The sequence below is a fragment of the Lepus europaeus genome, chromosome 5, assembly GCF_033115175.1.
Source record: "Lepus europaeus isolate LE1 chromosome 5, mLepTim1.pri, whole genome shotgun sequence".
Classification (NCBI taxonomy): Eukaryota; Metazoa; Chordata; class Mammalia; order Lagomorpha; family Leporidae; genus Lepus; species Lepus europaeus.
Window position 1 is genome coordinate 51,882,547 of NC_084831.1, and position 6,060 is coordinate 51,888,606.

At 39.3% G+C, this 6,060-nt stretch overlaps 1 pseudogene; it reads left to right on the forward strand.

The window, feature by feature from the left end:
* Nucleotides 1–655: 655 nt before the first annotated feature.
* LOC133759098 (serine/threonine-protein phosphatase PP1-gamma catalytic subunit-like) lies at nucleotides 656–2,908 on the forward strand (annotated as a pseudogene).
* Nucleotides 2,909–6,060: the final 3,152 nt, after the last annotated feature.

The window sequence follows — 6,060 nt, forward strand, 5'->3', positions numbered from 1 at the left end:
GGCAAAAAATGGAGTCCAGAGAACAAAAAGAATCTCAGAGCTGGAGCTGGTCATCGTTGATATTTGGTTACCCCCTATCTCTGGCTCCCTAACAATCTGTTTTCACCTCAGCTTAGAACTCTAGCATTCTTCTCTTTATCACAATTCATTGCTAGGAGAAAAAAAGATGAGGATTGTTTTTGAAGGACATGGGTAACATCTGGAACAGAATGCCTTGCCAAAGATCTCCACACAGAAAGGTCTTTTGCAATCCTCAGTACAAGGTATGCAGCTTTATACAGATTTTACATTTCTGCAATTAAAATCTGATCTTCCTTTCTATGCTATATTTCTATCGAGGCTACTCAAAAAGCTTTATTTATTCTCTGTTGTCTCAACTTCCTTTGTTCCCCTTGAAAATAAGATATGTCTACAAGTTCATAAATTTGTGATGGATTTGGAATGGGGGCAACTCTTTTTGTTAAAGACATTCACATTTGTCATCCATCATGAGTGCAAGGGAGTCAAAAAAATGTGAAATTGTGATACAGAAGATTGTGATGTCTCTGGTCTAAAATTAAGGAACTAATTGGGCAAATGTGACCATGTTGAACAGCATGGGTAAGGGGTGCAATTAGAGAAATAATAAGCTAGAGAGGTGCTTGAGAAGTAGAACATGGCCATCAAATTGCAAGGGGTGGAGGAATTAGCAGTAAATCAAGAGCTCTGGATATGTAAAATGGGGACAATGGATAGCACAAGCAAGTTCCTAGCTCCACAGCAAAAGCAAGACTCACTTCAATTAAGCAAGGTAAGAATTGTGAGTGCAGACGCGCCCTATTTTGCTTAAGATTCTAATTGAGATCTACATCCTAGCACCAAAGCTGCTGCTTTAAAGTCCTCATGTAGGTTAAAATAATTCATTAGACTTCTGTTAGTCATTGACCTACAAATGCAGTTACATGGTCATTGTTCCTGGTCCACTTAACTTAATCATTTGATGGTGTCTCTATGCTTCAGAAAATTGCACCTACTGGGTTATGACTTTCACCATCTCTTAAGGAAGACACTTTTGCTGCATAACTGTAAATCTTTAAAGTATAGGATTGATACATAATGACATCTGTATATAACTGTGCAAACATGACAACAATCAAGATAGTGAAGATACCCTTACCTCCTAAAGTTTCCTTATGTCCCTTGGAAATCCTTCTCTCCTGTCCTTCCCCAACCTCGCTGCCAGTAATCTCTAATCACTTTTTTTCACTATCAATTAGTTTCTATTTTCTACAAGCTTTTAGAAATGGAATCCTATAATAAATATTCCTTTTTGGTCTGGATCTTTTCAGCATAATTATTTTGAGTATCATACACTTATTGTATAGATTAATAGTTTCTTCATTTTTATTGATAAATAGTGTTTGACTGTATAGATGTAAATTGAAATTTGATTACCCTTATGCCTATCATTGGACATTTATGTTGTTTTTAGCTTGCAGCAATTATAAACAAAGAATATTTGTGTATGAGGCTTTATATGGGTACACATTTCTTTTCCTTTTGAACTAATATCTAGGAATAAAAGGGATGGATAAGATGGTGGGTCTAATATTGCCTTTTAGAAACTTCCAGAATAATTGTCCTAAGTAGTTATACAACTTTACATTCACAATAGTAGTGTATGAGAATTCTCATCTATCTATGTCTTTATCAACTCCTGTTTATTGCCTTTCTTTTCTTTCTAAAGAATGGCTTTAATCATTTTAAGTATACGATAATGAAAACTGTGCTTTAATTAAATATGCATACCAATGGAAGGAAGGGGGAAATAGGGAGAAGAACAGTGCCACCGCCACCACCACTTCTGTGTTCCAGGCATGGAAAGGAGCTGTGAGTTCGGGAACCAGATGGCACTGTGAGTTCTGTAGTGAGATGGTGGTGACACCACTGCTGGAGGGTCGACAGTGGGAAGGTGATGGTGGATGTAGACTCAGCATCGATGGAATCATCCAATGGCTGTTGGAATTGAGAGCTGCCAAGCCTGGTAAGAATGATCAGATACAGAAGAATAAAATCACAAGACTGTGCCTAAAGTCTTGAGAGCTCTTTCTCCATTAGCCTATCCTACTAGACCTTGAAGCACCACTCAACATATGTGGTGAAATTCATGGACAATACTATGATTTGTTTTGACTTTTTGAGTATGGTGGTTTCCTGCTAGAAAACAGCTACCTGTTTCTTGGGGACTATGAAGACAGAGAAAAGCAGTCGTTGGAAATGAGCTGCTTCTTGCTGGCAGATGAAATATTCCAGGACCTTTTTTCTTCTCAAATGAAAGAGTGAATGTGTCAGCATCGATAGGATTTACGGATTCTCTGATGAATGTAAAAAGATAACAGTATTAAACCTGGGAAACTTTCACAGACTGTTTTAACTATTGAATGATAGCAGCCATTGTGGAGGAGAAAAATCTGCCCTCATGAAAGTTTATCGCCAGCTCTTCATCTATGTAGTATATTATACAAACTATGCAACCAACTGATGTTGGTCTTTTTGCGATCGTTTGTGGCCTGACCCACATAAAGATGTCAGGCTGGGGTGAAAATGACAGAGTGTCCTTCACACTGGGTGCAGAAGTGGTTGCAAAGTTTTTCAGTAAGCATGATTTGGCTCTTATATGTAGAGATCATCAGGTGGTTAATGATGGATAAGAGTTTTTCAAAGAGGCAGTGGGTCACTCTGTTCTCTGCACCAAACTATTGCAGATATTTTGACAATGCAAGTGCCATGATTAGTGTGGCAGAAACACTAATGTGTTCCTTTCGGATTTTAAAATCTTCAGAGAAAAAAGAAGACCAATGTCACAAAACCTGTAACTCCTCAGAGGAGTGTGATCACAAAGCAGGCAATGAAACAGGTGTCGTTTTGACACTGCATAGTCAGAACTTGTAACATAGAGTATATATAACCTTCATTTTAAAAGCTGCAATGTGGGCCGATGCTGCAGCTCACTAGGCTCATCCTCCGCCTTCAGCGCCGGCACCCCGGGTTCTAGTCCCGGTTGGGGCGCCGTATTCTGTCCCGGTTGCCCCTCTTCCAGTCCAGCTCTCTGCTGTGGCCCAGGAGTGCAGGGGAGGATGGCCCAAGTGCTTGGGTCCCTGCACCCCATGGGAGACCAGGAGGAAGTACCTGGCTCCTGGCTTCAGATCGGCGCGGTGCGCTGGCCGCAACGCACTTGCCGTAGCGGCCATTGAGGGGTGAACCAACGGAAAAAGGAAGACCTTTCTCTCTGTCTCTCTTTCTCTCACTGTCCTCTCTGCCTGTCAAAAAAAAAAAAAAAAAAAAAAAAAAAAAAAAAAAAAAAAAAAAAAAAAAACCCAGAAAAAGAAAAGAGAAAAAAAAAAAAGCTGTAATGTGTATAGTCAGCTTGCCCAGCTAGATCTGTGTTTGTGGGGGCCCCTCCTTCTATTTGCTTTCTTTCTTACTTGTTGAGGGCCTATTACTCATAAATGACAGAATGACCGGGTCCATAGGATTTCTTGACAATGCTGTGAAGTAGGGAGAATCAGTTCTGCAAACTGAAGAAGCAAATCTACCTGCTGAGAACACAGGGAAAAAGGAAAAAAAAAAAAAAAAAGAACATGGAACTAGGGGCAGAATTTGAGCCCTTGGTCTGAAAAGCCAAATTTCTATGATACATTTGATTTTCAGAACAGCTGTGATAGGAAAAAGGCAAATGCTCTTAAACATACCACCTAGAATCAGTGTGAATCCATAGTGAGGAAAAGCCTATAATAAATCAGCTACAAACCTTGGTGCTTATATATATCCTATGTGCTTTAAAGCTCACCATAAACTTATGACACTAAGGTTTTTATTTAATTGTTCATATAGACAGGTAAACAGAGGGTGAGCAAGCTTAAAGTACTTGCCCTTAAGTTTCCATTTCTGGTAAGGAGATGTATAAGTACATTAATAATTCAAATTTATACTTCTAGAATATTATTATGTGTTACAGATTTGGGATTTGCAATCCAGGTTACTTTATATTTCCATATACCCATCAGCTTCATTTTTCAATGTATACAATAAAATTGATAAACATTGAAGTGAGGATAAAGCATCTACTCTATTCTTATTAAATAGGACACGTCACAGACCCAAGAGAGGGGAATGCGGTTGACAACACACCAGACTTCCGCCTCAGTAGGCTTTCTCCAGTTTCCTCCTGTCTAGTAGATTCTGTTTTCTTTCAGAGACATTGAAAATGACATGGACTTCCTTTCCCAGAATTTATTGAGTTGAAACATGGCATGTTACCCAAATGACCATGGGATCCAAATAAAAAAATATGCTGGGGCTTCTGGAAAATATATTCCTCCTTACTAATATTTTAAAAAGTAGCACAAGAAGAAAAGACTCTCCTATTAGCTGGATGTGGCTATCTCTGTAAGCTGTGTCTGCAACCCTGTGCAAAAAAGTCACCATCACAGGAGGCAGTTGGAGCAAAAATAGTACAAAGCACAACAAGGAGAATTTTTGAGTTATAGAAATTTCTAACCTTGAAACTGCCCTAATATAGATGGAACCCTCACAATATGAGATATGTTTTTAATACCATTTAACCCTCTTTTAGTTTGACTTACTGTTCCATGTTCTAAAGCATCTTAATTGATTTGAATTAAAAACTAGAGGCCAAACACCAGAGCATGCATCTTCAAATATGTGATTCCATTTTATCTGGAAGATATGGTCATGAGATAATTGTCACTATGTTCATTTTTAAGACCAGGAAACAGAAGCTCAGAGAGGTTAGGTGACCCTCTCAACTTTAGATAGATAACAATGGAGGAGAGTCAAATCAAAGACTCTTTGAATCTAAAAGTCCACACACTTTTTTTTTGCACTGTGAAGACTCATTGGAAAGACTGTGTTACAAATGCAAATTTAATTAGAAGATATAGTTAGTTAATTAATTATGAAGGCAGCAACATGCTGGTTATTTTACTAAGGTGACACAGTTCAACTATATATATTCATATATTTCTATATAAAGTCTTATCACAGAAATATTAAAATATTAAAGACATCTAGATAATCCCTTTCTGTCAGATATGGTTTTAAAAATATATAGATGGCAGGCACCTTGGCTCACTAGGCTAATCCTCCGCCTGCGGTGCCAGCACCCCAGGTTCTAGTCCCGGTTGGGGCGCCGGATTCTGTCCCGGTTGCTCCTCTTCCAGCCCAGCTCTCTGCTGTGGCCCAGGAGTGCAGTGGAGGATGGCCCAAGTCCTTGGGCCCTGCACCCGCATGGAAGACCAGGAGAAGCACCTGGCTCCTAGCTAGGATCGGCGCAGCGTGCTGGCCATAGCGACCATTTGGGGGGTAAACCAATGGAAGGAAGACCTTTCTCTCTGTCACTCTCTCTCTCTCACTGTCTAATTCTGCTTAAGTCCCTGCTACATGTGAGACACAAAGCCATATTCTGTAATCAACAAAACATGATACACAAGGAAGTAGAAGACATTCTTACCTACCATATTTGAATTGGAGTTAGTAATAATAATACATGACAAATGCTTGTGTAATACTATTGTATTAAACATTATTACAAAGGGTCTTATGGTTCTGTGTATTCACATTATATCTAAAAGTTCAAAACCTTTACACACTAACACTTTGTGTTTCTGAGTAGCAGCAGGAAGGTTATGGTAGAGATCAGCTCTTAGAGTGGAAGGCGGGGAACCACTGAATGGATGAGCTAGAAGGATGCCCCCAGGTATTGGTTGAAATCATTCCTGATAGCAACTGTGTGTCTCTTCCCAGGGGGTTTCACTCCAGGATCCTGGGACTAGATGGAATCGAAGTAGCAGACCCTGATATCTACAAGTCTGATTGAAACTTCATGAGAACAGATTCACACTGAAATGAATAGGAAAAGAAACCAGCATGTGGTAACCTAATTCTTCCCAATATAGCAGGTTCTTAGTGGAAAATAACAAAACAAATAAATCTTAAAAGGAAATTTTCCTACCAAACCAACCAATTCGAAACAGCGATGTGTATCAGACCGCAGAATAC